We start from the raw sequence: 23,867 nt of genomic DNA, 5'->3' as shown, positions 1-23,867 counted from the left end.
CGCATCATATTTAAGTCAAACAAATGCTTTTCTAAATCATCCATATCTTTTAAACCGTAACTCCGATTTGAACATGTTATATATAAAATTTGATTAGAAAAATATATAAAATATGAATATGAAATTAATTTTACTTGTTAAGTATTTTTAAATATTATGTTGTAAGATATTTAAGTCAAACAAATAATTTTCTAAATTATCAGTATCTTTTAGTCCGTAACTCCGATTTTAACATGTTATATATGAAATTTGATTAGAAAACTGTGTGGAATCTGAATATGATGTTAATTTCACCTGTTAAATACTTTTTAAATATTGTTTTGGAAGCAAACTTTTAATTTATAGCGCACGATCCATTTTTTTGTACCGGCGGCAATCCAGATATTGCAAATAAACATCCCACTATAACCATATAGGGAAAAAACATCAATAACAACACATGCATACCTTTGAAAAATGCCCAGGGAAAAACAATATATTTCTCATCGCGAGAGTGAGAGAAAGCAAGAGAGAGAGGGAGGGAGGAGAGAGGGAGAGAGAGACACCTTAGGATTAAGCATATTCAAACACGTTTTGTTTTGTGCGAACACCGAGGCCATCGCCAGTGAGGGTGAGAAGGAGGATAAGCAGCAACACAAATATGTTGCCTCACTAAAATAAAGGAGATGGACCTATTGTGGTCTTGAGTGATGGTTGTTGGGTTAAGAGCGTGTGTTATGTTTTTCTTCCGTTGCAATGCACGGGTTCTTTTGCTAGGAAATTATAAAATTAGTTCCTCAATTAGTACTTCTAATTATACCACTATCACAAAAAAAGTTTAACTCCCAAATAAAATAGTTTAATATTTTAGAAATTATAAAAGACATTTAATTAATTGTTTTAGCTATTGTTCTATTTATTTAGTGTATTTAAATTTTTTATAAAAATATGGTTCATCACCAATATTACTTATGAATTATTTGACACACTTAGAACATTTTATTTTTGACTTTTGAAACTTTAATTGTTTGACTTGATTTTGGATTTGAATTTGAACGGGATTTGAATCAGTGTGAGATTAGCAACAGTAACAGTGGTGGCATGGCATCATTAGCATGGGATTACTGTAGCTTAATTATCCGGGTGTTACAGTGGGAGACTCCCCCCTCGCCGCCCGTTTCCCGGAATTATTCTCCATCGCGGTTGACCCTCGGGTCTTCGTCAAGGCGGCCCCTATTGATTTAGGGCTGCTCACATTCCGTCGCCCATTTGTTCCCCTGGAGCTTGCCGTGTGGGATGCCCTCCTCCAATCCATTGCTCTTCAGCCTTTGGATGTGGACAACACGCTCGACTCTGTGTCCTGGAGCTTGGAGTCCTCCGGTCAATTCTCGACCAAGTCCCTATATCCGGCCATTGCACCTTCCTCTACCCCTGAGCCGTTTAGCCTTATATGGGACATTCGCTTGCCATTGAAGATCTGGATCTTCATGTGGCAGTGGATTCGTGGCCGTCTCCCCTCCGGGGTTGACGTTTTGAAACGCAACGACCCAGGATATGGGATGTGTCCCCTCTGTGCCACGGCTGAGAACGCTAACCACATCTTCTTCTCCTGCGTTACGGCTCAGTTCCTGTGTTCCTGCTTCCGCGATACGGTCGGCGGTCGTTGGTGTAACACCAACTTCCCGGACTTATTGGTGGAAATCCAGGCCTCCGCCCCTCGTCACCGCCACATTAGGTGGTTGTGCGTTGGGGTGCTTGCCTGGACGCTTTGGACCATCCGCAATAAGCTTGGCATTCAACAGGCTCCTCTTTGGCGTGCGAATGACGCGGCCTTCAAATTGTGTGGTTACTTGCAGCTTTGGCGGCTGCTTAGCCGCCTCCAGGATCGGGACGCCATCGACACCCTCCTCGCCGACCTTCGCGTGATGGCCTTCCGAGTGGCGCCTCCTCTTCCGCCCCCACCCCCGGAGCCAGACTAGGCCCGCGGCCTCCTCGCGGCGCAGGACCCTTGGACCGCCCCTTGGGCTCTTGCTTGTTTTTTTTTTGCGGGTTGGGCTCTTGCTTGTTGTGCCTTGTGTTTCTGTTTTGAGGGCTTGTTGGGTTGTGCCCTTGGTATTAACCCTATTATCTTGCTTGTATGTGTCCTGACATTTGGCGTGCGTGTGGCGTGAACCTTTGTGTGAATGTTATGGCTTGGGTGATTTGCTTTATATATAAAGCGGGGCAAAAGCCTTTTTGATAATCTCTCCTACTTAAAAAAACGCATGGTTTTATCAGCAGTTCGTCTTTCATTCAACCTACATTTTCCCTTTCCTCTTCGTTCCATCATATGTTTTTTCACTGGTCTTTTCTGAAAACCGTATGACTGTCTCATCTCTTCGGTTTTTTCCTCTCCTTGTTAGTCGAAGGCATGCAAGCAATATGGATGCATCTAGCTTGATAGTCGCATGTGTCTCTCATAATTGTACATATATAATAGGTTGATACTCTTGATTTAAACCCGAGATCTCACCGATCGAGTATAACGTGAGGCACACTACATAGAAAATAGGTTGATACTCTTGATTTAAGGCCGATATCTCACTGATCCGGTATGACATGAGGCGCACGCCGGAGCAGCAGGAGTCGAGTACGGTCGCGTGTGCCCGTCGGTGTGTTAATTGGACGTTAAATGGTTCTGTTAGCTGAAATTCAATAACGCTTGTGGAGAACTAAACAACGACAGGAATTTGTACTCCCACTTTCTTTTTGGTACTATATACTCCTAAATGGTAGAGCAGTATAGAGAAATTATCCTACGATGCGGTAGGGTGTGAAAGCGGTGGGAGTTGGATGGGATGCCACTCAAAAGAAGAAGACAAGGAAATCATACAGGAGCAGACATGAAGAACTGTGTACAGATTCTCTGTCATCATTGACTTAACTAGTTGATGGAAGCTTGGCTTGCACTAGATCGATATTTTTATTGCCACTCATGTCTCATCTGCTAGCTATAGCCACCAAGCAGATATTCATATCATATAATTATACTCTATTTAATAGAAAAGGAGAAATTCGGAGAGTACGGTAGAGTCAACGGCGTCATAATGATAATCAACGCCGGTTGTTGATTAAATAAAAGAAAGAATACTATAATAGTCCCACTGATTCATCAACTATTAACACTACAAATTAAGGAGCGAGGTGACGAGGACGCTGAGCAGCTAGGAAGAGGCGATGAGCAAGGTAGAGATGGGCGAGGAGGAGCAAGACGATAGAGCAGTAGATGACCCAGAGAAGAAGATGAACAAGGCGTCATCTGCGAGCACTGTCCCGCCGTTGTCCTCGTCGTCGTTGAGGGAGGCGCTCTCCTCCACCTCCTCCTCGTCCCTGAGAGAGCAACATCACGATCACGATGAAGAGGTGGAGCTGAAATGGGCGGCCATCGAGCGGCTGCCCACCTGGGACAGGCTCCACACCTCGCTCCCTCTCAATGCCAACGCAACTCGTCCGTTGGAGCCGGTGGACGTGCGCCGGCTGGGGGCGGTGGACCGGCGGGAGCTGGTGCACACCCTCATCGCCGACATCCACGAGGACAACCTCCGCCTGCTCCGGCACCAGCGCCGCAGGATGGACAGGGTCGGCGTGCGGCAGCCCACGGTGGAGGTCCGATGGCGGAACCTGCACGTCGACGCCGAGTGCCAGGTCGTCGATGGCAAGCCGCTCCCCACGCTCCTCAACTCCGCCATCTCCACGTTCTCGGTAATCCATTCGTTAAACTTGCTGCTCTTCTCTTCACTTCTCTACTACCCGAGGTTTTGGCTATCGAATAATATAGTAAGATTTTTTTACCAATTCGTGCTTACCGTGGATGCTGCCAAATATACCATCCAAGTACCGCTCGAAATACGATATTCAAATGAATTTTAAATTCAAAACTGTGTACTATACCTCGGTCGGGGTTAAGTCCCGCTGACCAAAACTCTAATATCAAGACGAGAGGAACCTGCACGCCGCACTCCTTTTCAGGATAATAATACAGTTGCATGCAGCAAGAAACCTGCACGCCGCACTACGGACCGACTGCATGCCTTCCTACCCTACTTTCTCCATTTACTTTATTTGCAAAGTTAAAAAAAAGCAGTTGTACTCCCTCCGTCACAGTTAAGAAGATGACTATGAGCATGCTTGATACGTTTTAGTCCCATGACTAAAAGTAGTGGGACTAAAACTTGCTAGTCTCACCCATGCTTGGATCCAAATACTAAAGAGACTAAAATCTAGTTATTGAGCATTTATTATCCTCCAAACCCTCCAATCCAGAACTAAGGAGAGGAATTAAATGAGGAGAGATAAAGCTAATACATATTTTAGTAGGTTTCCCATAACTAAAAGATTTTAGCCTCAAAACTAGTCCTAGCCTCTCTTTAATCAGGGGTGCTTGGAACTTTAGCCTTTAAAAGAGACTATTTTTAATCAGACTAAAAATAGTCCCTTGTATGCAAGCACCCTCTATAGAGAACGGCGATGGTATGGACAGGCTCGCGCGCTCCTGCTAGGTGGACGAACGAATCGACGATGCGTCGCATGCTGTATTCAATGAGATCGTATGGAGACAGGTGGAGTACGTCCATTAAAACAGTGACGTACGAAGCGGAGCCGTCTAAAATAATGGATAAATAGCGGTCCACGTTTATGCTGTTTCGTTAGCACATACTACCTCCGTCCGAAAATATTTGTCATCAAAATAGATAAAAAGGATGTACCTAGAACTAGATAAAAAAGGATGTACCTAGAACTAATATACATGTAGATACATCTAGGTACATCCCTTTTTATCTATTTTGATGACAATTATTTTCAGACGGAGGGAGTATCTGTTTGGGCGGTACAGGACAACACCCGTCATATCCTTCCCTAACGGAGACGCAGTTTGTCGAACGGATAAGTGTTTGTGGGACCACGCTAGCCGACCGCCGCTGAAAAGTAAAAGCAATTTTCCCTCTCGCTTTGGGCGGCAAGGCGAGAAGCTCCCGGCTATGGAGATGGCGACCGAGGGAGACGACGCAATTGAGTTCCTGCGAGATCCGCCTGACAGGTAACCTTAGCCGCCCCCATTTTTGTTCCCCGTGGTATCCCATTTTTGTTCATGTGAGATGGCGTAAGTATAAGGAATCGGATTTGCCAAGTATTGTTTTATTTTCCAAATACAAAAAGGTTTGAAAAATATTGTGCTCTTCGACACATCCAAATGCTACATACAAATATGTATGAACAAGGACTAAACATTTTGGCTTGCAAAAATAAAACAAAAAGTAAGACCGTGAACTTAGAAGTTTCAAGTCAGCTTGTGTGAACAATCAAACGGAAAAAATAAATTGAAAACGTTTTTTTTTTCGATAATCATTGACAACAGTTTGGTATTTGAAGCGACCGACCAGGGTGTGTAGGCATGAATTTAGGGAGTGCCCGATCAGCGTCCCGGGCGTGTCCGCGTAAGTATAAGGGACCGGATTTGCCAAATCTCATTGTTTTTTTTTCAAATACAAAAAAGTTTGAAAAAAATATTGTGCTCTTCGACACATCCAAATGCTACATACAAATATATAGGAACACGGACTAAACATTTTGGCTTGCGAAAATAAAACGGAAAAAAAGACCGTGAACATAGAAGTTTCAAGTCAGCTTGTGTGAACGTTTTGAAAAGAAATTGATTTTTCCCTGATAATCATTGACAACAGTTGGGTATTTGAAGTGACCGATCAGTGTGTAGGTGTGAATTTAGGGGGTGCCCGATCGGTGTCCGCGGGCGTGTCCGCGTAAGTAAGAGCAACTCTAGCAGACCCCGCAAAAAACGCAAACCCGCAAAATTCCGGCGAGTATGCGGGTTCGGCCCATTTTTCCTGCCAAAACAGAGCCCGCATACTCGCCCGGCCCGCAATTTTTTTTCCCGCGGCCCGCAAACCGCACGCCCCGACCGCTATAACTGCGGTTTCGCGACTCGTCTGCGGGTCCAAACCCTATCCCTCGCCGCCGCCGAGCCACGCGATTCCCCTTCCCCATCTCCACACTTCTCGCCGCCGGCGACCTCCCGCCCCGCCTCCAGCCGCCATGCGGGGCCGAATGTGGAGCTCCGGACGCGGCTCCAGCAGGAGATCTGACAGCGGAAGGGACCCGGAGCGCGAGCGGCGTGTCCGGTCCGATGGCGCGCGGAAGCGCGGGGCCTGGAAGTCGACCAACCGCGGCCTGTCGCCGCCGGCGAGCTTCCAGCGGAGCGAGGCGGCGGAGTACGACCGCCGGCGCGCGTCCTTCTCCTCTGCGAGGTCCTCGTACGCTGGGAGCTCCTCCTCCTCCGGCGCGGGCCTTCTCCCCGTGAAGAGGGAGTGGTCGGAGGACGAGGAGGAGCCGGACGCGTTCGCCTTCGTCCCCGTGGAGGAGGAGCCCGAGGAGCCCGCTCCGCTCGGCCGCCGCGGAGTCATCGGGCCGGAAGACTATGTCGCCGACATCGACGCCGTTGCGGCCGCCATCGCTGAGTGGAGCGTACGCGAGGAGGCGAAGCGCCAACGCCACGCCGAGGAGCTCGAAGCCCTCTAGTGGCGGGAGGCGGTCGCCGCCAACCTCGCCGCCAAGGAGAAGTCCGAGGAGTGGCGCCGCATCCGCGCGGAGCAGGCGCTGTGTACGTCGACCTGTACATCTCCGGCGAGGAGGATTGAGCGTATGGCTCCTCCACGGCGTCGTCCATTTTGCCGCGACCTTGCTACCATCAGATCCGACCCCTCTAGTACTAGTTTAACTTAGTATGTAGTATAACTATGCTTGTAGTTTGTTGATCATGTGATGAACTATGTTTTCCGCGAAAGTGTTATTTCAAATTATGCAGGTTTAGATACGGGTTCTATTCGGCCGCGCTTGTTTTCGACCCACAAACGCGATCTTCGTGGAACCGCAAATGCGTTTTGCGGATCAAATTTTTGCGGGATCTGCTAGAATTGCTCTAAGGGACCGGATTTTCCAAGTCTCATTGCTTTTTTTTCAAGTACCATTTAAAAAAATAGTGTGCTCTTCGACACATGCAAATGCTACATACAAATATATAGGAGCAAGGACTAAACATTTTGGCATGCGAAAATAAAACGAAAAAAAGGCTGCGAACTTAGAAGTTTCAAGTCAGCTTGTGTGAACAATCAAACCAAAAGAAATAAACTGAAAAGGTTTTAAAAGAAATTGATTTTCGCCCGATAATCATTGACAACAGTTTGGTATTTGAAGTGACCGAACAGTGTGTAGGCGCGAATTTAAGCGGTGCCTGATCAGTGTCCGTGGGCGTGTCCGCATAAGTATAGGGGGCCAGATTTGCCAAGTCCCGTTGTTTTTTTTTTCAAATACCCAAAAAGTTTGAAGAAAATATTGTGCTCTTCGACACATCCAAATGCTACATACAAATATATAGGAACAAGGACTAACCATTTTGGCATGTGAAAATAAAACGAAAAAAGCCACGAACTTAGATGTTTCAATTCAGCTTGTGTTAACAATCAAACCGAAAAAGAAATTGAAAAGGTTTCAAAAAGAAATTGATTTTTCCCCGATAATCATTGACAACAGTTTGAAGTGCTTTCAAAAATTCGTAATGTAGGCAGATTTCTGCAAGGCGATTAAAAAAAAAACTCTGAAATTCCTTTTTCTTGGGCACGACTTCCAAAAGTATGTTTGAGTGACCAATTTTTTGCAAACCCTTAGAACTTTTATAGATGTTTGTTGAGAAGAAAAAAATTTGTTTGAATCTTTGTTTGACTTCTCTACGGTTGTATTGTTCACCGGATGTCACTTTAACTCGGGAGCAAAAAGACACTTTCATCAAAAAAGAAACTCCACTAAATTGTTTTCCCACCAGCAATACTCATCGTTGCTCAATTTCACAATGAAATTTCCATGCATGCTTTCATCGCTGAAATGAACATGTACAACAAAAATCCATGACATTAAAATAATTTACTTTATTTTTTTGCTCACTAATTACACAAGAACACGCGCTCCCACGCCCAAAAATGCCATGAATAAAACTTTGGCAGGGTCCGTACATACAGGTACAGAACAGCGAACAGACGAGGCGGCAGGAAACACCGTCATCGCCCCTTGTACGTCGGTCGCCGCCAACTGCTCCCGCGCCGTCTGTTGCCGTCACGTATGCGCATTAAATATCCCCTCATCCTCCATCTGTATTACCACACGATGTCCCACATCTCCAGCGAACGAATGGGTTACGATTCCGAGAGCGCGCGAGCTCGTTCGTGCCAGGCAATTTTCGGGTGACTATACTTCTTTAATTAACCTTTTTGCATGTGGACCCGACCAAGCTGAGTTTCTAGCCGGCCAACAAATCCTAAAACGGAGGTAGTACCATAGTCCATATAATAGATAGGTACTTCAAAGAAAATATTCTTTAGCTCCTCGGCGTATACGCACCTCATACGAGGGAAGAAATAAAAAAATCTGAAACTTTTTTATAACAAACTTGACATTCTGTTGTACTCGTACAAGGTTTCGCAAAGGGAAAACTTTCATTGACTTTAGGGGAAAAAACAAAATTTCAAAGACAAAATGTGTGAGTAGTAACATGTCATAGTGTTGATCACTTTTTCCACTCAAAATACCATAAAAATTATTCCTTGGCAAAACTATTTATACGAGCACAGCAAATAAAAGGCCAGCTTGTTTTTTTAAAGAACCTTTTCATTTTTGTAATTACTATATCTTTTATAATATTAGGTGCATGTAACACGAGAGCCAAATGTGTTTTTTCGGTATTATAGGCCTCCTTTGGTTCATAGTGTAGGAAAATCATACGAACATGAAAGTCATATATAGGAAATGAGATAACATGTATCTCAAATCCTATGAATAGGAATAGAAAAAGAAGACGTCCTTTGATTCACATCATAATATATTTTTTTCATTGAGTCTAGGCTAATGTTTATCCCTATAAAATGTGGAGGATAAGGGGAATTCTTACATAAGAATAAGATTATATTCCTACAAATCAAAGGGCTCTAAGAAAAAATTTCTATAAAAATCCTATCATATGAAATTTCTATAAATTTTCTCCAAACCACAAGAGGCCTAAATGCAAACTACTACCGCCGGCAGTGATAGCTAACCTGTTGCGGCTAGTGGCGAAGCTACAAGAAAAGACCTCGGCGGGATAGCTTAAAGAAGGGACGAAAATATATTCAAATTATAAATCATACTACTAGTTATAGTAGGTATTGGGAGCAACTCCAACGCAGCTCACCAAATACTACCTCCGTCCTGGTGGTTTGTAGGTTCTCTTTATAGTTTGTGTCAAATATTGACCAAAAATTTAACTAACAAAATATTAATGCATGTTAATAAAAATTATATCGCTGGACTCATTTTTGAACATAGTTTTCGATGATATAATTTTTGTTGGCATGCATGAACATTTGGTTAGTTCAATCCATTGTCAAAATTTAGCACGAAATACAATGGGGATCAATAAACCAGGACGGGGTAGTAGCTCCTAAAAATCCGAATCATGCTGTCCGCATATTATTATTTTTATCATCCAACGACAGTTGTCAACAATGTTCGGACACGTCCGGATATTCAAAATTCCATAAAACCGGAACTAAAACATAGAGGAGGTTTACGGACGTTCATGTCCGCCACGTATGCATTTCGCACGTCTGGCCCACCCTAAAACTCCATTGGACGTCCGCTCCCGAACCCTCTAAACCCGTTGCCCACATTCATGCCACTCAGAGTGTACCCGACCATATGACCCTGCCTATCCGCATTGATGTCGGCTAGCTAGATGGACGTGCGGGAGAGCTGACCGTGACGGCATTCACACCGACACAATGACCGAGGAGTCTAATCCGGCCGCTGCGGCCGCATTAAAGCGGCATCGGTTCGTCTACCCCGGTTATTTAAGTCGTCCGGTGAACGCAATGCCCTACCTACACCACCGTTGCTCCTCTCCTCCACACACCCCCACAAACCAGTTGTCGTGATGGGCAAGTTCGACGACATCAAGTGGTTCGCACCACGCACCTTCGGATCTGTGCGAGAGCTCCGGATCGTGGCACCCTGCCCATGATCTTCAGGCCGTGGGCGTCAACCGCTCCGATGGTCAAGACTGAGGTGCTCTCCTCAGACGATGAGGAATAGCAGTAGTCACCCCTTCTCGCCAAGTTCACGCGGAAGAACGAGCGGTATGTGCGGAAGCTCGAGCCGGTGCTTGAGTGGTCGCGCTTCGACCGTGGTCTGACGCCCCCGCTCCCATCCAGTTGCGGCCTCTAAATCAGGGTGTCACGTCAAGGAGGAGCTGCACGTCAAAGCACAGCCCTCATCCCCACCTCGTAGTCGTCTCTACCGCGGCAAGTAGGTGGCACCACCATTGCCACCCCGTCATCAGTCCGGGAGCCCGTGGTACCCGATCGCCGTCAAGGAGGAGGCGCCCTCCCGGCGTTGCCAACACGCGCATCTGCGTCGCGTACTACCTCGGTGACGGCAGTGGTACCTCCTTCACAATGATGACGACCTCAGAGGTGGCGCGTCGAAAAAGGCGCAATGCTCAACAGCGGGTGTTGTTTACGTAGTCGGATGTCACGCCGGCATGGGCCGCACTCGCGCGGGCCTGGGCCGTCGACCGGTCAAGGACCACCGCGGAGAGCTATATTCATCGTTGACGCTGGATCAGCGACCAACTCCTTATAGTGGAGTTGGAGGAGTCCGAGAACTTGGCCTGGCTCAAGGTGGCGGATGGTTGGATTCGGGCGGCGGGGATGGCTGGCAACGAACTGAAATGGGTAGGGGAGGGGCCGGAGCTGGCCGGAATCGGTTGACGGAGGCGACGGCGAAAAGGAGAGCGGGTGGCAAAAGACGGGACAACGGGGTCGGGGATGGATGGACGGGCGGCGGCGGCGGCGTTTTCAGGCAAAAATCACCGGCGGCAGAGGCAGACGGGAGCGGGCGGGCGTCAGACGGGCGGATGAAGCTTTCAGATTTGACGGTTGGCCGTTCGCGCATGGCTGACCATTTTACATCACCAGCATCTTCAAGCGTTGTATTTTACATCAGTTAAAAGAGATGATGTAAAATTTTCTACATCTATATCACTGTTGGAGCAAAGTTTCTAGGCCTTCGACTTACAGCGATGGGACCATAGCCAAAGATCAGCAGCAGCTGAGAGCAAGGGCGCCGCCGCTCAACCCTAACAACCCAAAGAGGGCCTCTAGCATATTTTCAGGAACATATCGAGCTTTCATCCCGCATAGCGCCCACAGCCATGCCGGCACGGCAGCCACCACAGGCCGTATGACGCGAGGCACCAGCCGGCGGGGCCTCGGGCGCGGTCCGCCTCTCCTCGCCAGCGACGCGCTCAACAGGGCACATTCGTGCTCCTCTCGGGCGCCGCTGCGGTTGTCTCCTCCGTCCTCTCCTTCCCCTCCCTCCCTCCCGACGTCGTGCGCGCCGCGCTCCAAGCCCTGGGTAACGCGAGGGGACCATAGCCAGCCGCCGCACGCCGCTGCCATCCGACGCGCCTAATCTCCCGCGGCTAGAGCAAGCAAGAGGCGTCAGGAGGCCGGCATGGAGGCTTGGACGTCGTCAGCGGCGGCAGGGCCCGCCCCGGACGGCCTCTTGCTGGGCTCGACCGAGTAGTCTTAGAGGGAGGAGGGGGAAGCGAAAACATATAATAGAACACCTGCACCCAGGCCCTCCCTATCTAGCTATCCATTCTGCGCATCGCGATTCGTGCAAACACATTTCTCTTTTTTATTTCTCTCACATAAAACATGTTTTGAAGTTCAAACCTTTGCAGCATGGCAAAGTTTTCTATCTAGAATCTAGGATAAATCGCTCAGATTTTTTTGTCAAATATAAATATACAAATTTTGATTTTCTAATCTAGAAAATCATAATTTATATATTTATGTTTGACAAAAAAATCTGAACGATTTATCCTAGATTCTAGATAGAAGGCTTTGCCACGCTGCAAAGGTTTGAAGTTCAAGACATGTTCTATGCGAGAGAAACAAAAAAGAGAAAATTTCATATAGAAAGTTAGTTGTCTTGCACAGATCTTAAAGCAATATTGGACACCCAGGATAGCAGGGCCCGGGTGCAGATGTTCTAAAAATCCACGTCCGAGGGGGAAGTCAGTGGAGGATGTGGCGGAGGGGAAGACAGACGTGCTGCAGGGGAGGTACCAGGCTACTACCAGCTGGGGCGGGTGCTGGGGCTCGTCGGCGGCGGCGCTCTTCGCCCGGATCTCCCACGCCGGCCGCCTCCAGTTCGGGGCCTTCATCGTGCTCTGCGGCCTCACCCACCCGCTCGCCGCCTTCACCTACGAGCCCCACCTCTTGGTGCTCGTCCTGCTGCAGTGCTGCTCACCGTCGCCAAGTGCCTCACTGCCATCACGCTGCGCAGGCTCATCCTGAAGCAGCGCAGCTGCTCCGTCAAGGTCCGCGAGAGCCTGCTCTGGATCAAAGCCCGCGAGCTCGACATCATGAAGCAGCAGGAGGTGGCGAGCACTAATGGTACTGTGCTACTCAACTTATATTACTCAACACTAATACCTAGTATATATGTTCTACCTCTGTTCCTAAATGTAAGACGTTTTGGCAGTTTAGAGGGTGTGGTATATATTATATACTGAAGTACAATATATACAATAGAAGTGAGTTGATCCCGGGGAGAAGCACATTAGCGAAGTAGGATAGCAAGGGAGGAGCACAGCAGCAGAAGATAACAGCAAGAGGAGCACAACAGCAGAGGAGTGAATTCAAGGGAGGAGCAGAACCAAAGGAGGGAGAGCGTCGTAATGCTCCTGGCAACCGCTGGCGGCGGTGGTGGGTGGCAGCGGCAATGGGGGTCAATGGGTGGTGGCTGCAGTCTGGTCGTCCCAGGCAGTTCGTTGTGGAGCGATCCCGGAAAGCTAGGGTTGCAAATTTTTGACCTTTCCCTGGCTGAGTGCTGCTCACTTATTATCCCGTCCAAATTGAGTCGATCCACTCAAACACCCAAACTAGTCCGGACTAGTCGATGACTAGTTGCTCCACCTTTCGACTCAATGAGCTAGTCTACACGAAGAAGCTAGTCAACAATCAGAATGAGACGACTAGACTGGTCACATGGCTAGTCGTTGGACTCATTCATTTCACCCAGGAAATCCGCAAGTCGCACAACCGCCACTGTTCATCAGCTCATTCGTGACGAATGGCACCACGTGAAAGCCAACAGCATCCGTCCCTCATGCCTCAGCGCATGAACGGAAGCAGTATCCGTCCCTCAGCTGGCATGTCCGGCTGCGTGTGAACGCCTTCGTGGCGGACGCGACGAACTAGCTCATCCGCAACATCCTCCCTCTCAGCTCCATTGACTTGTCCACGGTTGTCGTGCTCGCCAACACGCTCTACTTCAAAGCTCCCACTCCGTCATCCGCCATCATCCGGATCTAGCCACGGCGGTTCGGTTCGCTTTTGTAAAAAGAAAGTCAGCCACAAAACCAGGGGAAAAAACGCCGGCGTGGCATGCACAGTCAACAGGAAATTAGGGGGGTTGTGAAAATTGATTTTTTTTCACTAAATCAGGTAATATTGTTACACGTGAAATTAGGTGGTAAAAATGGAATTCACTCAAAACAGTAAAAAAGATGTGGGAACACGAACCTTCGACGTGGGGTTGCGTAACCACTACAGCACTAAGGTATGACATTGGACAGAGATGGTACAATATTTAGCCACACTTTGAGCATTTAAATTCTTCAAGAAATTCGATTTTATTTTATTTTTGCTCGAAAGGCCCATTTATCGGGGTTAGCAAGAACACGGATTTGAATTTCTCGCTCGGTACCAAAAACCTACCGCTGGCCTCGCGACCTGCTTGCTCAAATGCTACCGTTGCCATCTGCAGCTGCTCACCACCATGCTCGGCTTCAACCGTAACCAAGAAAGGATCCACATCCTCAAAGATGTCACCGGCATCCTCAAACCCTCCAGGTGAGCTTCCTCCTGCTATATATCCATTTACTGCTGATCAACCTTCCCCCTTTCCTTCCTTCCTCATCAGATCAGTATGCAAATGCAACACCAATCTGTGTGTACATGCAGGATGACCCTTCTCCTTGGACCCCCAGGCTGTGGCAAAACCACCCTTTTGCTAGCACTTGCTGGAAAGCTCAACAAAAGTCTCAAGGTATCCCCACTCTTTTTTCCATCGACACATGTACCTTCCAATTCATATAATGGCCATATACTCCGCAGTTTAGCTTCCACTTATGAGCTCTATGTAGGTCTGAAATTGCACACAGAAAACAGAGAAAATACTGTATGTCGTGCATTTCAGTACTTTAACTCACATACTATGGTGTCAAGCTGCAAGATTTTGTTCCAGAGAAGACATCAGCGTATATTGGTCAGTACGATCTTCATGTCCCTGAGATGACTGTCAGGGAGACACTCGACTTCTCTGCAAGATTCCAGGGCGTTGGCAGCAGAGCAGGTTTTTTTTTCTGGGACCTGGTTAACTAAATGTTTTTAGGGACAGCAGGCAACTAACTAGTCGAAGAAAATGTGCCAAAGCCATAATACCTTCATTTTAGGAAATATTAATTGCCCATTCTATCTACTAAACCAAGTGCTCTCAATTTCTTGTACAAAATAGAAATCATGAAGGAAGTCATTAGAAGGGAGAAGGAGGCTGGGATCATCCCTGACCCCAACATAGATACATACATGAAGGTAAATACTGACCTATTTTACTATAATGTTGTAACATTTCTGAGTGTGCCCATTGGAACACCTTTCTCTGATAATATTGAATCAAACCTTAAAACAGCATCTTTCTGCCAAGTGCCATCATAATTTTTCAGCACGATTCTTTCCTATTGATTCTTAAAAAGAAAAGCAATCGTATCATGTTTGTACAGACAAGTTCAGTTTAGCTGCAACATTTACAATTTCTGTGCACTTTTTTGTAGGCAATATCTGTGGATGGTTTAGAAAGAAGCATGCAAACAGACTACATTATGAAGGTAAACAATGTTCAAAGAAGAATTCATTGGTTCCAGCGCACAATGTTTTTCTTCTGCATGATCTATTCTTGGTTCACAGATAATGGGACTTGACATATGCGCTGATGTACTAGTAGGAGATGCCATGAGAAGAGGTATTTCAGGCGGTGAGAAGAAAAGACTAACCACAGGTGAATTTACAATACATATGACATTTTCAGGATGGTTTATTATCTCAACTATACTCTTGTAAATGATATTTTTGCAAGATAAATAAATTAATAACTGTGCAATTCATTGACTAAAATTCCTTAACTGCATATTGGAAGGTACACACCTTTTGTGGTGGCTAATTGATTTTGTCGATGCTTTCTGTACTTTATTATTACCATGAGCTGATATGAATTTCTCGCCACAACAAAGCTAAGAACAGGGGTATGATAAACCATAAATTTTTGTTGTGATGAAAGCACATGAGCCTGAACGAATCAACTTAGCATGATTTATTTCTACTTTTTAGAATGTAGCTAGTAATGTGTTATATTCAGTTTATGTAGTCCCAACCTCAGTTTTGGTCTATATAGGATAAATAATACTCCCTCTGTTAACTAATATAAGACCTTTTATATCACTAAGGTATTATATTAGTTTACAGAGGGAGTATAAATTAATTCGATACTAGATGCTTAATTTTTTTTCACTTGTAAAAATTTCTTACAAGCAGGAGAGATGATAGTAGGACCATCAAAAGCGCTCTTCATGGATGAAATATCAACTGGGCTGGACAGTTCTACCACCTTCCAAATTGTTTCTTGTCTCCAACAGCTTGCTCATATATCAGAGTCTACCATACTGGTTTCACTCCTTCAACCAGCACCAGAGACTTACCAAATTTTTGATGATATTATCTTGATGGCTGAAGGAAAATCGTATACCATGGTCCTAGGAGCTGCATTATGAGTTTCTTTGAATCTTGTGGTTTCAAGTGCCCTGGAAGAAAAGGGGATGCTGACTTCCTTCAAGAGGTATTTAGCAAAATACTAATTTACATATGTCAAAATAAGCATCAGTAGCATCTCTGAGTTCGTGTAAGCATGGTTCTCCCTGCTGTCTGACAAGCCATGGTGCTTATTTCGCAAGATTAAGGAAAGCAAATCCAATAAACATGGAACCTGGACTTGACCTAAACGTTAAGGCATGCCCCGATTTGGGTGGCGTGGCAGTGATAAGACTTACTCCCTCCGTTCCCAAATATAAGTCTTTTTAGATATTCCAACAAGTGACTACATACATAGCAAAATGAATGAATCTATACTAAATTATGTCTACATACATCCGTATGTTGTAGTCCATTTGAAATGTCTAAAAAGACTTACATTTAGGAACGGAGGGAGTATTAGTTTAAAGAGTAGTTATGCTAACTCTGTAATAAGTTTGGCTGCATGCATCGATGATGCAGAGGCTTGAGGTAATAAAAGCTCCTATTATCTAAATAAAATTAAGATATGCCCCACCACAAATTCAAATTTCTGCTTCTCTAGTTCTTGTGTAATCTAGTCGGGTCTTTCTGTCAGTGCAGTCCAGCAGAATGCAAATCTGGCATGCTGAATTTCATTTGCCATATGCATATCATTTGTTGAATATATAATAACGGAACTGGACATTTTATGTGCCTAGAGTAATGCAAATAGCAATTCTCTTGTACAGACATGTTTCTGGTTTCAACATTTCTGCAAAGTGTAAGAGTTACACCTATAGTTTTGATGTGCATTCGATGAAAGTAACATTACGAATATGAAGTAATAGGGAGTTTGCCATGCTTTTTTGTACTCTTGCTTACCATCATAAAGTAGTCCAGTCTTAACAATGTATGTATACATAGGTCCTATCAAAAAAAGATCAACAGCAATACTGGAGCCGCACCGAACAAGGATATAATTTTGTTACAGTTGACCAATTCTGTGATAAGTTCAAAGCATCTCAGAGTGGTCAGAATCTTGCTGGGGAGCTTTCAAAGCCGTATGATGAATCAAAAGGACATAAGAATGCACTGTCCTTCAGTATCTACTCGTTATCCAAGTGGGATCTCATCAAGGCATGTTTTGCACGGGAGTTCCTTCTTATGAAAAGGAATGCCTTCATCTACATAACAAAAGCCATTCAGGTAGGCATCTCGAAGCTCTCTTTTCGGAAGAAGAAAAAATGTGATTGATGCGTGGAGATTTTCTACCTAGTTTTACAGTGCTATCTCGAATGTCACGTGCTAGGGTGTTTATGAGTGTAAAATGTGTTCTAGTCTGTAAATGCAGAATCTTCCTAGGTGTAGTCAATTGCGAAATATTGTAGAATTAGGACTATGTGCTTAACACAGGTTACATGGACTACACACTGAGAACATTGAACTCTCGAACCATATAGAAGTCTTCAGCAGGAACTTGCCCAGGATGTCAACATTTTATTCTGCATTCAGTTTCTACTCGGTGTGATTTGAGGACCTCAACTGCTTGTGTGCTTATATCATTACCTAAACTACAGCACCACAGCTGCAGTGTTTTTTGGTTAAAGTATCTTTTACAGCTTTTTTTACGGTAACTAGAAGGAGCTCTGCTGATGCATTATAGATTAGGAGTAGAAAGTTTGTACAGGTGCAATCGCACAAGAGAACCAAAAAGAATCAGTCGCTGAACAAGGACCTGCTTTAGTTATAAATAATATGGATGGAATTTACAGCTATGTCATTTTGCACCTGGCTCAACATGACCACCACAAACTAACATATTTTCTCAACATGTTTCATATTTTCGCTGCAGCTTGGACTAATTGCTGCTATTAGTGGGACAATATTTCTGCGCACCCATATGGGTGTTGACAGAATTCATGCTAACTATTATATGAGTTCACTCTTCTTTGCGCTTCTGCTGCTGACGGTGAATGGTTTCCCTGAGCTGGCCATGGCAATTAACAGACTGCCAGTCTTCTACAAACAGAGAGACTACTACTTCTATCCTGCATGGGCTTATGCAATACCATCTTTTATCCTAAAGATTCCAGTATCTTTAGTTGAGTCAGTAGCTTGGACATCAATATCCTACTACCTGATTGGATATACCCCAGAAGCATCTAGGTAAAATTGCAATGTTGTTGGCACTAATTCAACTACATCAACATTTTCTGTAATTCAGTATCACCATTCACCCATTCGGAGTCATTCAAATGTTGAGTATAATCACCCAAGTGAAGCGTACAAGCAAAACATTGTTTATACTGGTTTTGCATTGATCTGGTGTACTGAAGTCAAACATCAAATTCGCTTATCTAATATCATATTTACTTCTCTTTCATTGTTTCCGCAAAACCAAGGTTTTCAGATGCAGCATTGTGTTAACATGCATTATTCTTGTGTTTAGGTTTTTCTCTCAGCTCCTCATCCTCTTCCTCATCCACACAGTGACATTATCAAAGTTCCGGTGTGTTGCCTCATACTGTCAAACGATGGTGGTTGCTTCAATCTGTGGCACATTGACATTTCTAGTCATGCTTCTATTTGGCGGTTTCATAATTCCACGTGGTAAGACACTCCCTTATTTCATAGACTTTGTGTTGCTAACAAGTGACGAGTCATAATTTATTGCAAATGTACGTCGTGCTCAACTATTAAAAAGCACCGCTAACATTTTCAGTGTCATATTGCTACAGCACTTTTGCCTAATTGGCTAAAATGGGGATTTTGGCTATCTCCGTTGTCTTACGGTGAGATAGGCTTAACTGGAAATGAGTTTTTGGCACCAAGATGGTTAGAGGTACACTTTGGCATACGAAGTATGAATTAAGTGAAAAGCATGTATTCCTAAAGGATATTGAAATTTCTGTGCTTGTAGATCACGTTATCTGGTGTAACACTTGGAAAGAGGATACTAATGGATCAAGCACTAGACTTCTCCAGCTACTTCTACTGGATCTCGGTTGGAGCATTGATTGGGTTTACTTTGTTGTTCAATGTAGGCTTTGCCATCGGCTTGACCATTAAAAGTAGTAAGTGCGACATGGCTGAAATTGCATTAAGCTAATTGGCTAAGTAACTTAAAACACTTTACTTTCTTTCTAACAGTATCACATGAATTGTGAACTCAATCAAGCATATGCTGGAGAAAAAGTACTTCCATTCAGAAAAAAACTTCCTGTTTGCTCTTGTTAGAAATGCCATCTGCTCTAATGTCCTTTGAACCTCTCAGTTCCAGGATCTTCTCGTGCTATTATCTCTCGCAATAAGCTTGCCACATTTGGTGAAAGAAACCAAGATAAGGATACGGAAAATGGGATGCCTAATTTACAAGCAGAAACCGCTTTGACACCTAATTGGACTGGTTAGTTGAATTCTACATGATGCAACTAAACACAACTAATATTGTCGACAGAATACAATCAAGATTTGACTTATACTAATGTGCAGGGAGGATGGTATTGCCTTTCACACCCCTTACAATATCATTCCAAGATGTCAACTACTATGTAGACACCCCCGCGGTAATGCTCATGTAGCTTGAACATCTATGAACACATGACCTGAGAGCTTAAAGCCGTAGCAAGGGCTGATCAGTAATATCTAAGTATTTCCTCGTTGCAGGAAATGAGGGAGCATGGTTATATGAAAAGAAAACTACAACTACTGCACAATATCACAGGAGCATTTCAGCCAGGGGTTCTCTCAGCCCTTATGGGGGTTACTGGAGCGGGAAAAACAACACTCCTTGATGTTCTTGCTGGAAGGAAAACGGGTGGTGTTATTGAAGGGGATATAAGAATAGGAGGTTATCCTAAGATCCAGCAAACTTTTGCTAGGATATCAGGCTATTGTGAACAGACTGATGTTCATTCCCCACAAATCACAGTGGGTGAATCAGTTGCATATTCAGCCTGGTTGCGCCTTCCACCAGAAATTGATTCAAAAACAAGAAATGTGAGCTATATTTGTTTCTGTAACGAAACAAGAGCTACAAATATGCAAACATATATGAAACTATATTATGAAAGTGCAGGGTACAGGATGACATACTTGTATCCAAGCCTCCTCCGTGCTAGGAACAGTTGAAATGAAACTGTGAACTCACCTGTGTGTTCTTTTCCCTTGCAGGAATTCGTAAATGAAGTTCTTGAAACAATTGAGTTAGATGAAATTAGAGATTCTTTGGTTGGAGTACCAGGCGTAAATGGACTATCGACAGAGCAACGGAAACGGCTCACTATTGCAGTCGAGCTTGTGTCTAACCCTTCAATCATATTAATGGATGAGCCAACATCAGGCTTGGATGCAAGGGCAGCTGCTATTGTCATGCGTGCAGTCAAGAACGTTGCAGATACAGGTCGAACAGTCGTGTGCACCATTCACCAACCAAGTATCGATATATTTGAGGCATTTGATGAGGTAATTACTTTACATATATATACTTCTGACCTTGTTCAAGATTCTCTTTCTAGGCGCCAAGACATGAATGTATTAAATAATAATTTTCAAGGCGTAAAAAGAATCTAATATAGACTTATCATATATAGGTATTATGAGTTGATTATATTGAAGAAGTAACATGAATTACCAAGTGTTGCTACCTCAGCTTGAAATTATAAAGCCAAGATCTAATATCAACCATCAGACATGGAACGAAATTGCATGCTACCTCAGAAAGAACCCTTGACACTATCTACCGGAACTGAAATCAAGCCACACTAACATGCTACTTAAAGGACCCCAAATTAAGTCCCAAGACAGAGTCGACCTCTTCTAAGTTTTCGAGAAGCTAACAGTAATTTTCTGACTTTTAAATATAATCATACTACTGAACTCTGTTGTATTATTAACAAGCATACTGTTCAAAAGAGCTGACACGTTCATTTATGGGGTAGAAATTCCTAGATTAATTGGAGAAAAGAGAAGAACATATGTCTCCTGGCTGGGTTTCTGACACGGTACTCGGTTGCATTATTAACACTTATCTTGGTTGGGTTTAACAGTACGGCTTAAGTAGATGTATATGATAACATCTGCATACGTTCTCATTTATAAGTATTGAAGTTCTGTATCAAAAGCAACTCTACCAATTCAACCAAAGCCTAAACCTTAGTTCCTGTGATTTTGTGTACATTGTTATCATAAATTTCTTAACCAGAATATTTCATATAAAGTGGAGTGCCATTTTACTAATTAGCTCGTAATATATATGTAGTTGATGCTGATGAAAAGGGGTGGAGAGTTGATCTATGCTGGGCCAGTTGGACACCATTCATGTGAAGTAATCCAATATTTCCAGGTAATAAGTGATTTCAACTCGTCCTTGCACAAAAAGACTAAGTAAATGTGCATATGATTTACATCACTCATTTGTATATGATACAGTCGTTTACAGTAAACAAACCTAACAATATTTGTTTTCATCCTTTTCTTTATTTTAAGGAGATATACTTTTTTTAACTGAAAAATCAAGAAGTTACGTATACTTCTGAACCCATTATCTAGTCCTCATGATTTGCATTCTACATAGCACTTGAAGGGGCGAGCAATATTAATCATAGTTGCACTAGTATATTTTGATTAGAGGAGGCTATACTCAATTCACCACCAAGTCCACCACCTGAATTTTCTCCCCCAATTGCTGTGATATACTAACTGATGATATTTGTTCTTTATTCTTCTAGGCAATACCTGGGGTTCCCAGGATCAAGGACAACTACAACCCATCAACATGGATGCTAGAAGTTACTTCCACATCTATGGAAGTTCAACTGGGAGCAGATTTTGCACAATTGTACAGGGAATCACCAATGTGCAAGTAAGTTTCAAAGAACCAGCTCAGTCAGCAATAATGCTAACCCGATCGATTATGCAAAGAAAAGTTTCATGTCAAACAGAACGTAGTGCTTCCAGCCTTCCATAGTAGTACTTGAGAAAAACAAAAATAGGCATGTGGGTCTCAAAGTTTGATCAGAACAGAATATAAGCATGGGTAACCATGCCATGCGTAAAATAATATTTGTGCTAATCAGTATGTAAATTTGGTGATCAAAGGGACAAGGACAGGGTGGTAAAGCGGTTAAGCGTACCAGTTCCAGGTATGACCGACCTCCATTTTGGGACACGGTTTCCACAGAAGTTTCAGGAGCAATTCAAAGCTTGCCTCTGGAAGCAGTGTTTGTCGTATTGGAGAACCCCTTCCTACAACATGGTGCGATTTGCGTTCATAACATTCTCCTGCATTTTCTTTGGTGCACTGTTCTGGCAGCAAGGCAACATCAACCATATGTATGTAAACCACCTCTTGATTATGTGTCTTAATTAACTCAATGCAAATATGGGAGAAGCATATGACTGAAGTTGCTTGTTTTGTTTGAGGGTAGAAACGACCAGCAAAGTCTCTTCACCATATTGGGGTGCATGTATGGAATCACTCTGTTCGCTGGCATCAACAACTGTCAATCGGTGATGCCATTTATCTCCGTGGAACGTTCTGTCGTTTACAGGGAGAGATTTGCGGGGATGTACTCTCCTTGGGCCTACTCTTTTGCGCAGGTCCTGTTAATCACATTAAGTTTTTTCAGATGGATTATATCACTAGTACAAGCAGACATTGACTTGTCTTTTTTCTGAAGATAGGTTGCCATGGAGATACCTTATGTGCTGATGCAGGTGGTGCTGTTCATGTTGATAGCATATCCGATGATAGGGTACGCGTGGACAGCAGCCAAGTTCTTTTGGTTTATGTACACCATGTTTTGCACACTGCTCTGCTTCGTCTACATGGGAATGGTGGTGGTGTCGATCACCCCCAACATCCAAGTTGCATCCATATTTTCATCTATGTTCTATACCCTACAAAACCTCATGTCTGGCTTCATCATGCCTGCGCCTGTAAGTGAACCCACTAAACTCTATTATATATACCATTACAATTCGAGATACAAAATATGGTGCTTAAAAAGACTTCATAAACATATGGCAGCAAATACCGAGATGGTGGATATGGTTCTACTACGTCTCCCCACTGTCGTGGGCGCTAAGGGTCTTATTCACCACGCAGTTCGGGGATTACGACGACAGGATGATCGACGTATTTGGAGAGACCAAATCGGTCCCAGTATTCATGAAGGACTACTTTGGTTTTCGGCGCGATCTGCTGCCGCTGGCGGCTGTTATTCTGGCGGCATTCCCGATCCTTCTTGCCGTTCTCTTTGGTTACAACATCTCAAAGCTCAATTTCCAAAGACGATAGACACACATGTGTTCATCAAAGTAGTAAAACAGTAGCACGGTATAGAAAAGATATTGCTTGCGCGCGCGCCCACACACGCATATCGCTGTACTATAAAATTAAAGCCTGAGTTTGCTTACCAACAAGAAAAGGCCAGTGTATGTATTTTTGTGTAAGTGACACATAGTGCAACAGAATTCCAGTGGTAGCTAGTATTTGAGAATATTGTCGTTGACAGAGGCTCTTAGGCACTTTCACAGTAGCCTGTATCGTTTGTTATTACTGTAAATAAATTCGTAATTACAAAGGCTCTTAGCACTTTCAGTCTTGCAGTAATGAAACACCGCAACGCGCAGACAGTTTTCATTAGCAGAATAGAATTGGTATCAGCTGCTCTGCAAAGATTTTGCCTGAACGTATTATCGACCATAAAGTTTGAGCTTACTGCAGAGGATCCTAACCAGCATCATAGATGTGTGGTGACTAGTCAAAGTATCAAAGAATTAGCATCAGCTGCTCCACAAATATTTTTTTTGATAAAAGGTGGATTTTATTGACTCAAAATGAAGCATCAAATGGATACAAACACAATGAGCACACATCCGGCCTTTGCATAGCTAGGATGCACACAGCCA

At 44.1% G+C, this 23,867-nt stretch overlaps 1 pseudogene; it reads left to right on the top strand.

Annotated features, from left to right (window-relative positions):
• The first annotated feature begins 3,210 nt into the window (after window positions 1-3,210).
• LOC119294884 lies at window positions 3,211-23,539 on the top strand (annotated as a pseudogene).
• The last annotated feature ends 328 nt before the right edge of the window (window positions 23,540-23,867 follow it).

The sequence above is a fragment of the Triticum dicoccoides genome, chromosome 4B (assembly GCF_002162155.2).
Source record: "Triticum dicoccoides isolate Atlit2015 ecotype Zavitan chromosome 4B, WEW_v2.0, whole genome shotgun sequence".
Lineage (NCBI taxonomy): Eukaryota > Viridiplantae > Streptophyta > Magnoliopsida > Poales > Poaceae > Triticum > Triticum dicoccoides.
This window is presented reverse-complemented; position numbering and strand designations above follow the sequence as displayed.